At 43.0% G+C, this 13,320-nt stretch overlaps 1 pseudogene; it reads left to right on the top strand.

The window, feature by feature from the left end:
• Positions 1–5,518: 5,518 nt before the first annotated feature.
• Positions 5,519–11,531, top strand: LOC133108531 (extracellular calcium-sensing receptor-like; annotated as a pseudogene).
• Positions 11,532–13,320: the final 1,789 nt, after the last annotated feature.

Here is a 13,320-nt window from a genome sequence, read left to right as displayed (position 1 = left end):
AACACCATTGAGACATGACAATAAATGCATTGAAATAAAAGTATATACAGTAGTTTTCCCATGTATTTGAACAAAACATATATATTATGATGTGTTGTTTATTATATGCAACCTTTTCTCTTCTTATCAAGGGTGCAAATAATTCTGGACCTGACTGTATATTTATGAATTTAAATACGATTTACATATACTCAAAATATACTCTAAATTATCTGCGTCAGCTTTGGGAACACTTCTACTCGGGTCTAAGTCAAAAGCATTGTCGCCAAAGCATTGCTCCCAACCCCAGGGCCAAGCCAGTAACTGAGGGCAGTGACGATGCTCACTGGGGTCTTTTCTTTTTTGGTCTTTGCTCGCTGAGCTCCTCAGGGAGATCCTCTTTCCGAAGCTATAGAGAAAAACAATATGCTATTAAATCCATATTCCTGATGTATATATTTAACTGGGACTTACAGAGGAAGAATTGTGTAAGCGAGAGAGAAAGACAGTGGAGGAACACAGACAACTGAACAGGGAGCTTGCATCACTGCCAATAATAACTCCGATCGAACCCTTGTTACATCCTGCAGTACTTACCAACTTCTTCTGTAGAAATATGAGGATTCATTGAAAGAAGTATTTACAGCCAAGATTTTGATACAACTTGTGAGCTAGATATTTACTTTCGTGTTGCTAAATTGCCCTCCTGGACTCTCTCGCTCATGCAACTCTTCCACTGTAAATTCCGGTTCAAAACGTCAGGAATCGCCAACAGCCATCGTAAACAAATCCATTGTAATGAATTGGGGTGAGCGAGTAGTGCATTACTTGTATTCGTTTCCGTATCCGTTTGACAAATTAAATTACTTGTATCTGTATCCGGTCGTGTGATGTAACTCGGAAGTGGACTTGACGTAACCCGGAAGTATGCGTGCTGTAATCCGGAAGTGGTGTTGTGAAAACAGTCTCTCGTACTACATTGTGATTTGCAGTACATTGAAACCAATACTTTCACCTGAAGCAGAATTAGTACAGTAAAGGCAGAAAAACCATAGCAAAAACTTGAAAGCCAGTTTTCTCAAAACTGTGTCTTGTAAAAATGCAACATGCCTAGAATATAGCACAATGCAAAATGGTGTACATTTGAGCCCTTTGAACTTCTGATGTGGGAACGGCCTTGTTACAAGTTACCACCCCAGGTGTGCATGTATATCCCGAGAATGCACAGGTTGGACTGGAAGGAGTACTACTGTTCATGGAGACCTCAGAGGCATTCAAGCACTTAAATATAATCAATAATAATAATAATAATAATGCATTTTATTTATAGTGCACTTTACATTTGGAGACCAAATCTCAAAGTGCTACAGGGTAAAAACAGGGAATAAAACACCCAATGGCATGTATAAAATATAAAAACTAAGAAAAGGCTTTAGTAAAGAGGTAGGTTTTTAGCCCTCTTTTAAAAGCATCAGTGGTCTGCGGTGCTCTCAGGTAATCAGGGAGGGCATTCCACAGGCGGGGAGCAGCCGAGCAGAAGGCTCGGTCGCCCATGGTGCAGAGCTTGGTCTTGTGAGGACGGAGGCGGTTGGTGTTGGCAGAGCGAAGGTTTCGAGTGGAGGGTTCTGGGGTGAGTAGTTCTTTGAGATAGGGGGGGGCATTTCCATAGATGCACTGATGGGTCAGAAGGGATATTTTGTATTCAGTCCGGGAGGTGATGGGGAGCCAGTGAAGTGAGTGGAGGATCGGTGTGATGTGGTCGTACTTACGCACTCTCATCAGGATCCTAGCAGCGCTGTTCTGGATATATTGGAGCCTCAGGAGGCTCTTGCTAGGGATCCCGATGAGAAGTGCGTTACAGTAATCCAGCCTGGAGGAGACAAAGGCGTGGACAAGTTTTTCTGCATCTGGGAGGGTGAGTGTGGGACGGAGTTTAGCAATGTTCCTGAGGTGGAAAAAGGAGGTTTTGCACAGGTGTTTAATGTGGGCCTCAAAGTTTAGGTGGGGGTCAATTTTCACACCCAGGTTGGTGACTATGGATGAGAGGGGAAGGACTTGACCGGAGAAAGAGATGCTGGTAATGGAGGATGAATGAATCTGATGGGGGGTGCCAATTAGGATGGCCTCGGTTTTGGAGCTGTTGAGTTGTAGGAAGTTTGATTTCATTCACGCCTTTATCTCCTCCAGGCAGGTAGTGAGTGTGGATGATGGAGATGGTGACGGCGGAGCTGCAGAGGGGGGTGAGTCAGTCTTAAGTTGTGTGTCATCAGCATAGCAATGGAAGGAAATTCCACACTGGCTGATGACACGGCCGAGGGGGAGCAAGTAGAGGGTGAAGAGGACAGGGCCGAGGACGGATCCTTGGGGGACACCACAGGTGACAGGATGGGACCGGGATTTTTTCCCTCCCAAAGAGACGTACTCGGTTCTGTCGGAGAGGTATGATTTGAACCAATTCAGAGCAAAGTCAGAGAGGCCGATGGAGTGTAGACGGTTAAGGAGGATGTGATGGTCAATGGTGTCAAATGCTGCGGTTAGGTCAAGCAGGATGAGGAGTGAAGGGGAGCCAGCATCAGCCGCCATCAACAGGTCATTAGTGACCCTGACTAGTGCTGTTTCAGTGCTATGGGCGGTGCGGAAGCCAGACTGGAACTTCTCTGCAATGTTATTGAGTTGGAGATGGTCCTGGAGCTGTGCAGCTACCACTTTTTCCAGGACCTTGGAAAGGAAAGGGAGGTTGGAAATTGGTCTGTAATTGGCAAGGACTGCTGAGTCCAAGGTGGGTTTTTTGAGGAGGGGTGTAATGATGGCAGTTTTTAGAACAGAGGGAACGTGGCCAGACTGGAGGGAAAGGTTTATGGTTTTGGTGATCAGGGGACTTATGGCACAAATGCTTGATTTAACCAGAGCGGTGGGAACGGGGTCCAGGGCGCAGGTGGAGGATTTAATCGTATTGATGATGTCCTCAACCTCTCGCTGTGTGATGTTGGAGAAACAGCAGAGAGGCTGGGAGATCCCTGGCTGTGGGATGGCAGCGGGGGCAGGTGGAGTGGAGGGGCTGATGAGATGGGACCTGATGGTGTCGACTTTGTTTCTGAAAAAGGTAATGAAGTTATTGCACTGTTCCTCTGTGATGTCTGTGTGTGTGGAAAGTTGCGGTTTGAGTAGTTGGTTTATTGTGGAAAAAAGCTGCTTGGAGTTGCCAGGGCTATTGTTAATTAAGTTGGAATAAAACTGTGACTGTGCGTCTCTGAGGGATTTCGAATAGGCCTTTTGATGGTCTTTGTAGGCCATTTTGTGGACGGTGAGGCCTGTGGCCTTGAGGCGTCGCTCAAGGACACGCCCAGTTGCCTTCATTTTTCGCAGCTCGCGGGTGAACCAAGGAGCTGAGCGTGAGAAAGAAACCGTTCTTGTTTTAACTGGGGCATGGAGGTCCAAGAGACTGGTCAGGGTATTATTGTAAAAAGCCACCAAATCGCTGGCTGATGAAAAATTTGTAGAGGAGAGGTGCTGGAGGTCCAAAATTAAGGCGTCTGTGTTAATGTTTTTGATGTTCCTGAAAGAGATTTGGCGCTTGGGCTTGGTGTGAGGGGGTGGAAATGGCAGCTCCAGTGCAATGACCCTGTGATCAGACACACCCAGGTCGTACACAAGGAGATTGCTGATGGGGGCAGAGTCAGTGATGACCAGATCCAATGTGTGCCCCCTGTTGTGTGTTGGGACGTTGACATGTTGAATGAGGTTTAGGCAGTCCAGTAATTGTAGAAAGGCAGATGCAGAGTGGCAGGAGGGGGTGTCGACATGAATGTTTATATCTCCGAGAATGATGATATTGGCAGATGTTGTACAGAGGGTTGTGAGAAGGTCATGCATTTCTGGGATAAAGGCAGAGTTTCGTTTGGGTGGGCGGTAGATGAGCAGAATTGTCGTGGGGGAGGGGGGTTTACATTTAAATGCAAGGCATTCGAATGACGAGTGGTTAGGCAGAGAGAGGGGGGACAAATCCAGATCGAAACGGTGGAATACGGCCAGGCCACCACCGCGGCCAGTGCTACGGGATTTTTCTATGTACTTGTAACCGGGGGGACAAGCTTTGTTTAAAGTGGTATAGACCCCTGGCTGTTGCCACGTCTCCGTGAGGCACATGAGGTCCAACCCTTTGTCCAGTATGTGGTCATGAATGAAAGTGGATTTGAGGTTGAGGGATTGAATGTTCAATAATTCCATTTTGACGGTAGGAGGAGTAATGAATCTCTGTATGGGGCGAAGAACTGTGAAATCCACTCCTCTTTTTCTGTGCAGCCTGTGCAGTGTGAAATCCTCTCCACGTTTTCTATGCAGCCTGGAGTGAGGCAGCCTCACTATGTTTCCAGTGCTGCTACTAAATCCAGGTGCGACGAAGTTCTGATGACGTGTACGAGGTGCGACAGAGCGTGCAGCAGAGCAGATGGAAGGAATTGAATGACCAGGCTGGAAGTAGACAAACTTTTGCCGGGAGCTTCTATGCATGTAACGAAGTCGGCGTAGAAGTCCAAGTTGTTTGATAACTGAAATGCACGAGGGGGTCGTGCAGTTGTTAAATTCCAGCAGCTGAGAGGGGAAATATTTCAGCATGGTTGGGTTACCCGTTAGCCAGCCAGGCAATCCAGTGCCGCTAGTTGGCTGAAGGGCGGCTAGCGGAGGGCGGCTGGCGGAGGGCTGGCTACTGTGGAGGTAGCGGTCCCAGGCAACGAGGCCAACCCGCACCGGGGACAGCTGAAAAACTGCCCAGGGAAATATCTCACAACAGCGCTGGTCGAGACATGAGCTGGAGCGTGGTGGACGTTGAAGTAAACCAGGAGTGCAGGTGATCCGAATATGGATGACTGAAACGGCGGGTTTAGACGGGCGGCAGCAGGTAGGAAAATCCGCACAAAAAGCTCAGTGCACAAAATGCTCAATAAACCACGCTTAAAAACTACTAATAATCTGTAAAAAAAAACAAAAAAAAAAAACACATGCAACCAAGCGAACAATAGCTTCCCAACAGTTAACTGTGAAAACAAAAAGCTTTAAGTAAATACATTTTCTGTATTAATGCTGTCCTTTCAAATGGAATATTTTCACTTCATCTTTTGTGAACTGTACCATAAATATGATTCATATAATATTTGACAAATTATATCTGGGGTCTGCTTATGTCATATGGCCATTCAGATGCAGGAGAGTTGATGCTGACAGGGATTATTGCTGCACCGGAGTGTCAGGGAGCTTTTTGATTCATGTGTCATTGCGTTTACATCACCCTCCTCAGTTCAGTTTAACTGTTGTGTGTGGTCTACTGTGTTGGTGTGGTGAGAAGATATTATTGTGAGGACTGGAAACAAAAAAAAACAGTTGGTCATTTTGTAAATCGTGCATAGCCACTCCTCTGTGTGGTTTGATGCGTTTCAGCAAGGATGGAATGGCTCTTCCTCAGGGGGCTGTGCTCCAGGAGGGTATTTAAACATGAGAGAATGCCACATCCTGTCTTGAAATCATGGAGGTGATGTGGATCATGCTGGTTCTGGCACTGGTGGCTGGAGCTCTCACTCTGGTAAAGGGAGGTTCAGGGTCGGGGTGCACACTGCAGGGGACCCCCAGACCTGCTTCTTTATCTCAGCCTGGGAACTTCGTGATCGGAGGTGTTTTTAACATCCACCACTATGTGACCACTACTGAAAACAACTACACCAGCCGACCCAAAGCACCACGCTGTACAGGGAGGTCAGTGAAGGGAGGAAGAGCATTGTGCAATGCGGAGGCAACTGTGCGGACTGTTCAGACTCTGGAGATGCATGACTATAAATATAAACAAATTTAATATATATATATAAATGTATTAATTAAATATATTACGATAAAATGCAGAAAGTAAGGTAAATATAAATTGAATTGAAAATTTAAATTGCTAAAAATGCCTGATATTGTAAGCTACAGTGTAATCTTACTCTTCATGTTAAAACACAAGCCTTTTAAGTTTTTCTTTGCATGTTGTTTCATTGTGTTAATAATTATTTGAAAGGTAAACTGTACATTTCATATGGCTGTTTAATTTTTAGCAAAAGATATATTTTCTATCAGTGTCGCCTTCAACTTAAGGCATTGTATGTCCCGTTACAGCAGTCAAATCATCACATTTTGCTTAAAAAATAGAAATTTGCAACTTTAGAAATATATGTTCTGTAATTATAGAAGTAAAATGAATATAAAGTATACAGATGGATTATTTATTATAACCCCAATACCAAGATTACTTTATACCATAATCTGTTGATCTTCATGGTGTGAACAGGTAATGCTCCACTCTTATTTCAAAGCATATTTTGTCATTGTCATTTCACACCTTGTTCCATTCTGTTATGTTTATGTCAATGTTTGTGACTCTTCATATCGTTGTTCACAACAGTTTGGATTACCGGGAAGTACGCTTCGCTAGAACCATGGTTTTTGCCATTAAGGAGATCAACAACAGTTCAGAGCTCCTGCCAGGTGTAACTCTGGGCTACCAGATCCATGACTCCTGCTCTTTTGTGCCAGTGGCAGTGAAGGTGATATTCCAGCTTGCCAATGGCATTGAACCGGTCTTCTTTCAAAACCAGTCCTGCTCAAAGTCTGCCACTGTCCACGCTGTTGTGGGTGAGTCTAGCTCCACTCCATCTATCGCCATGTCCCGAATTCTTGGACCCTTTGGCATCCCCCAGGTGAGCTCCTCCTGCCCAGTCCTCCACTGCATGTTCCAACAACATTCCTGAAATTATTATGATATAATCCTTGCATTCAAAAATGTATTTGAAATATAGAAATGAGGCATGAATATACATACAGGATATTGTGTTCATATTGTGTTTTTATGTATCCAACTGACACATGGAAAATATTTTTTGAATAATGAGCATACTGTGTTCATGGCAAATTGGTCTTCTTGATTAGGTGAATTGGCATCTTTCCCATTTTTTCCCAAATTAGCCACAATATTTATTGCAGTCAAGATTTAGTCCTACTGGAGAACTTGCTCAATTACTCCAGGAATTTGTCCACAGCAAGGGTGTATTAGTGCCGAATAGACAGGTCCGTACATAGGTAGGTAGGCAGGCCAATATATAGATGAATTCTGATTCTTGATTCTTGGTAAGAATAAGAATAAAGTTACTTTCACTGTTTAAAATGTGCATCTTTCCATTCAATGAACTACAGGTAAGCCATTTTGCCACCTGTGCTTGTCTGAGTGACAAGCTGCAGTTCCCCACCTTCTCCAGGACCATTCCCAGTGACTACTTCCAGGCAGCTGCCCTGGCTAGGCTAGTCAAGCATTTTGGCTGGACTTGGATTGGAGCAGTGCGGAGTGACTCAGACTACGGGAACAATGGGATGGCCGCCTTTCTGCAGGCAGCGCAGGCAGAGGGCATCTGTGTGGAGTACTCTGAGGCATTCCACAGGACCAACCCCCACGCAAAAGTGCAACGTGTGGCAGAGGTCATCCGCAGGTCCACAGCCCGTGTCATTGTGGCATTCATTGCCATGGGTGAATTGTTGGCCTTGCTGTCAGAGCTGGAAGGCAAGGCACTGCCTCCACTACAGTGGATTGGGAGTGAGTCCTGGGTCACTAACCGGGAGATGTTGCGGTTCCATCTGTGTGCTGGAGCCATCGGCTTTGCAATTCCCCGCTCGGTCATTCCGGGGCTGCCAAACTTCCTGCTGGACCTGGGGCCGGCACAGGTTTCTGACTCACCCCTCCTTACTGAGTTCTGGGAGAGTGCTTTTGGCTGCAGCCTGGGGGGTATTCAGACTCCACCAGGCCTGAAACCATGCGATGGAAAACAGAATCTGGGAGACCTGCAGAATCCCTACACAGACACATCCCAGCTGCGTGTCTCCAACATGGTATACAAGGCGGTGTATGCAATAGCCCACGCCATGCACAGCATCATCTGCACGGATGAACTCCACTGCAACACAAGTATCAGAGTTCAGCCACAGCAGGTACAGTAAAGAGTCCATTCAACAATCTTTCAACTGCAATGGATTATTATTTTTATGATTTTTCTGATGATGATTATTACTATTATTATTATTATTATTATTATTTTACATCAAAAACTTACAAACACCACAGGCACAATGAAACATCAAATCTCCCAAAACATTTTTATTTTATATTGTAGAATGTAATTTGTATTTTTCCTATTCTTGATCATCTTTCTTTTATTTTGACCAAAAGAAAGCTATCCAAAAATGTAGTTTATGTGTTTCATAAGTCTGGCTCCAGACATTTCAGTTTTTCAGCTGAAACAGAATCCATATTAGGCATTATTAGACATTATAAAAGTGGGTGATTATAAAAGTTCACACTGTAACTGTGGCTTATTCATAAAATACCGTGCAATAACACAACCCCATATTTTATGCAATTGATTGGACCCTCCTTATTGCTTTAAAGCTGAGTTTTAGTGTACTTTGTTGGTGAGCTACAACTCAGCTCATTGAACTAACCCTAATTATTTAATTAATTAGACTAACCATAGGTGGAACTTTTCATGTTTTGGTGTCAAACATTTTGGCCTTACTCGATTTTCAGCCATTTAGAATTTTCTTCAAGATATTTAAACGCCTTCTCCTTGTAGACAGTTTATGTAAGACATCACAGCCTTGTATTGATCAAGATTACTCGTGGCAATCATAAAAATGTCCCACAGCTTCACTGCACCACTTCTTTGATCTCCTCACTACAGGTTTAGAGGGTTTTAATTTCTGCCTGTATGCAGGGATCAGATGTATAACTGGTTGGTCAGATTGTCCCAGTGGAGTGTGGGAGATTGTGTGGTAGACGCCACTGACCGTGGTTTAGCAGTGGTCCAAGGTGTTCTCCTCTCTGGTCGGGCATTGAATGAACTGTGCATTTGGGGAATTTGTGCAATAAATTTCCTTTGTTAAAGTCACCCAGAATAATGAGCAGTGAGTCTGGGTTTTAAATGGATGGTTAACATGGAAGTTGAGCTGGTTACTAGCAAGTGAACTATGAGCCCTCTTACATCTTATCAGGTCATGGAGCACCTGAGAAAAGTAAACTTCACCAGGAATGGGTACAAAGTCTCCTTCGATGCCAATGGGGATCCGGTGGCCATTTATGAGTTGGTGAACTGGCAGGTGACAGGGGATGGGCACATGGAGTTTGTAACTGTGGGACACTATGATGCATCCGCCCCCAATGGACAGGTGTTCACCATGAAGAAAAACATTACCTGGGCAAGTGGCCAACCACAGGTAATTTCGCATTCAAATATAATTTAATTAGACAGATGTGGTTTGCGAGAGTTATCGATTGCTGTGATATTTGTTGAAGGTGCCTGTGTCAGTGTGCAGTGAGAGCTGTCCCCCTGGTACTCGGAAGGCTGTGCAGAGAGGAAGGCCTGTCTGCTGCTACGACTGTGTGCCCTGTTCTGAGGGAGAAATCAGCAATGTTACAGGTACAGAAAGGCAGGAAAAATTTGAACTCTGTAATGTAGCACATTCAATATTTAAGCATTATGGAATGAGAACCTGTGGTATATCAAGGATTTTGGCACAGCTAGTGGGGTGGTAAAAGAAAGACAAGACCAACTTTAAATTTGTTTAGTTTTAATGGAACTATGGGCTACTTTTTTGGTAAATGCACTCCTCTGCTGAACAGTAATTTATTGGTTGCTAAGCAGCGGATTTGCTAATGTTAGCAAGCAATAATGTATCCCCACTGCACTAGCTGAGAAACGTTAGCTAGCAGTAATGTATTCCCGCTGCACTAGCTAAACATATTGCTAATTTTCGCAATAAATAATGTATCCCCACTTCAGTAGCTAAGCAACGGTATTGCTAACGTTAGCTACTCGCAATAATGTATTCCCACTGCACTAACATTAGCTAGATACACCTGGCAAAACTGACACACAAGTAATTTGTCTTTGTTGTCGACGTTTATCTGGACACTGCTAGATAATGTGCAGTCACTGAAATAACTCATAGCCTCATTTTGAGTCATAATTTGCTTGGCCGGGGTTTGGTGGTTATGCTGGTATTTCAATCCAAGGATGTTCTCTTTGTTATATTTTTTTAATTCCTACTCCTTTCCAAATCCCAGAGAAGGTCAATGAACACTTTAAAATCACTCATTTTGTTTTACTTTGGTAGGCCACTAGCGGCGATGATGATGATAACGTTAAGTTTCCTTCATTCCAGTTACAAAGTAGATGACAGTAATCTACAAACACGGACTAATATTAAAAGATGTGAATATTCCATTTAGCCGTGCGTAATTGTGGGTATTGGCACGGCTGGAACGCAAATTGGCCAATAGAGACAATGGACTGGACCATCTGTTGTAAAATTGCATTTAGCAAAGGTAAATTCTGAATATATACAGCATATTTTTATATAATGTTCATTGCAGGCTGTTTCTTGGAGGACACACCTGTAACTCAATTTAAATTTGGCTAGACCATGTTCATGACTAATATCGGTGCTGGAATTGGAAGCTGAAAACTATGTTTTCCATCCATGTTTCATCCCAAGTCCTCTGGCCCTGTTTTTCATGCCCTGACCTCTTAACACATTCCTGAACAAATAGCTTTCCTCCCTTTTGTGCAGATTCCCTGGACTGCATCACCTGTTCAGCTGATTACTGGTCGAATGCTGAGAAGGATGAATGTGTTCCCAAGCCTGTTGAGTTCTTGTCCTTCCATGAGGTTCTTGGGATCATCCTGACAGCATGTTCGGTGACTGGGGCCTGCATGTCCATCATGGTGGCTGCTGTGTTTTATAAACACAGGGACACTCCTATTGTGAAAGCCAACAACTCAGAGCTGAGCTTCCTGCTGGTCTTTTCATTGAAACTGTGTTTCCTTTGCTCTCTTACCTTCATCGGCCGGCCCTCTGAGTGGTCCTGTATGCTGCGCCACACTGCGTTTGGGATCACCTTTGTCCTCTGCATCTCTTGTGTTCTGGGGAAAACAATAGTGGTGTTAATGGCCTTCAGGGCTACACTTCCAGGCAGTAATGTCATGAAGTGGTTTGGGCCTCTCCATCAGAAACTGAGTATTCTTGCTTTCACTCTCATTCAGGTCCTTATTTGTGTGCTTTGGTTAACAATATCCCCTCCTTTCCCCAACAAGAACATGAAGCACTACAAAGAAAAGATCATTCTAGAATGTGATGTAGGATCAGCAGTTGGGTTCTGGGCTGTATTGGGCTATATCGGACTCCTTTCTATATTGTGCTTTGTTTTAGCTTTTCTCGCTCGTAAGCTGCCTGACAACTTCAATGAAGCCAAATTAATCACATTCAGCATGCTCATATTCTGTGCAGTCTGGATCACCTTTATACCAGCTTATGTGAGTTCACCTGGAAAGTTCACTGTAGCTGTGGAGATCTTTGCCATTTTAGCTTCCAGCTTTGGTCTGATCGTTTGCATTTTTGTCCCTAAATGTTTCATAATATTGTTTTGGCCTGAGAAAAATACCAAAAAGCACATGATGGGGAAAATGCCATGAAAATCTCTCTGAAACTCAAAAGAAATGTCAGTCATGTTGTCATGATGATTGTATTCCAAATTTTAATTTTCAAAATATTTCTTCAGCTGTACAATTGAAAAATTGAAAAGCTAAATATCTCTGAGGACGTTATTTTTACTTTAATAATATTAACCTAGCTGGCCACAGGCCATCATGGATTTCATACCACCAATAAAAGATTCTTGAATCAGGGTGTTTTCTGGCATTTGTGTACAGTGTGCAATTGCTCAGTCCTCATTGAAAAAGCACGAACATAACACGACTGGAACTTGACAAGTTTCCAAGAGAGCAAAGCCTGATGGGTTGGCAGAGTCATTCAGGGAGCTGGAGGAATAGCAGAAGTTCACCTCAGCTGCTATCTGAACAAAACATAATTGCTGCTGAAAATTTTTGTTTTTCAAGGTAGGTAAAACATGTGTATTCACAGACCATTATTTTTGGAGGGCAGACTTTTTGTCTTTTGTTTTTGGGAGGTAAAGCCTGTGTGAATAAATCTGAATGAAGGAACTCTCATTAATTCAGATGGAAATGGAACCAAATGAACCAATATGTCTGCTACATTGATGCAACCAAATAAATGCAGCAGACATACTGCACTTATTTATCTACCTGCTAGTCTCCATCTAATTCTGCAGTGTACAGTGCTTATTTTTATTTCTAAACATTAAATTAACATCTGCCACAGATTGATTTGAGAATGATCTGAAACTGAGCAAAATCAAGCAATTCTCTTCTGAGGTTAATTGAGGTTCATGAGAGTAATTGATCATTGCAGTTAAAATGTATTAAGCAGCCATATCTCAACAGAAAGGTTATGCCATGCATACTGTTATTATTGGGTATTACGTAATTTGATAGTTGCATTCCATTGGTTTGCGCAACCATTTTGCCTTCAATGCCTCCAGAGCTTTCGGTGCACAACAATGCGTTTGTTTGCTTCTGCACTGCCCACGTGGTAGCCAGAACATATCCAAGCACTTGGCACAGACAGCATTCAGTTAGTTTGAGCTAACCAGGCAATCAGAACAGTGGTTTGTTAATGTAAATATGCCTTAAAGACACAGCAGCTAAAACAGCCTGTTTCTGATAAAGCACATGAGAGGCGCTGGAGAATGGACATTTAAAACTGGATAGAGATTGTTTTTGGTGCTTAAAACCACACAAATGCCTTCTTTTGGATATCAGGACTGGAAGTAAAACACTGGAAAACGATACAATATGGGACCTTTAATAAAAACCATTGACACATGACAATAATGCATTGAAATAAAAGTATATACAGTAGTTTTCCCATATATTTGAACATAACATATATATTATGATGTGTTATTTATTATATGCAACCTTTTCTTGTTTATCAAGGGTGCAAATAATTCTGGACCTGACTGTATATTTATGAATTTAAATACGATTTACATATACTCAAAATATACTATATATACAAAATATACTAATATTTTTTTGGTCTTTGCTCGCTGAGCTCCTCAGGGAGATCCTCTTTCCGAACCTATGGAGAAAAACAAAATGCTATTCAATCCATATTCTTGATGTATATATTTAACCGGGACTTACAGAGGAAGAATTGCGTGAGCAAGAGAGAAAGACAGTGGAGGAACACGGACAACTGAACAGGGAGTTTGCATCACTGCCAGTAATAACTCCGATCAAACCCTTGTTACATCCTGCAGTACTTACCAACTTCTTCTGTAGAAATATGAGGATTCATTGAAAGAAGTATTTACAGCCAAGATTTTGATTCAACTTGTGAGCAAGATATTTA

This window comes from Conger conger, chromosome 13, assembly GCF_963514075.1.
Source record: "Conger conger chromosome 13, fConCon1.1, whole genome shotgun sequence".
Classification (NCBI taxonomy): Eukaryota; Metazoa; Chordata; class Actinopteri; order Anguilliformes; family Congridae; genus Conger; species Conger conger.
The sequence above is the reverse complement of the archived record's forward strand: the minus strand, read 5'-3'. Positions and strand labels throughout refer to the sequence as shown.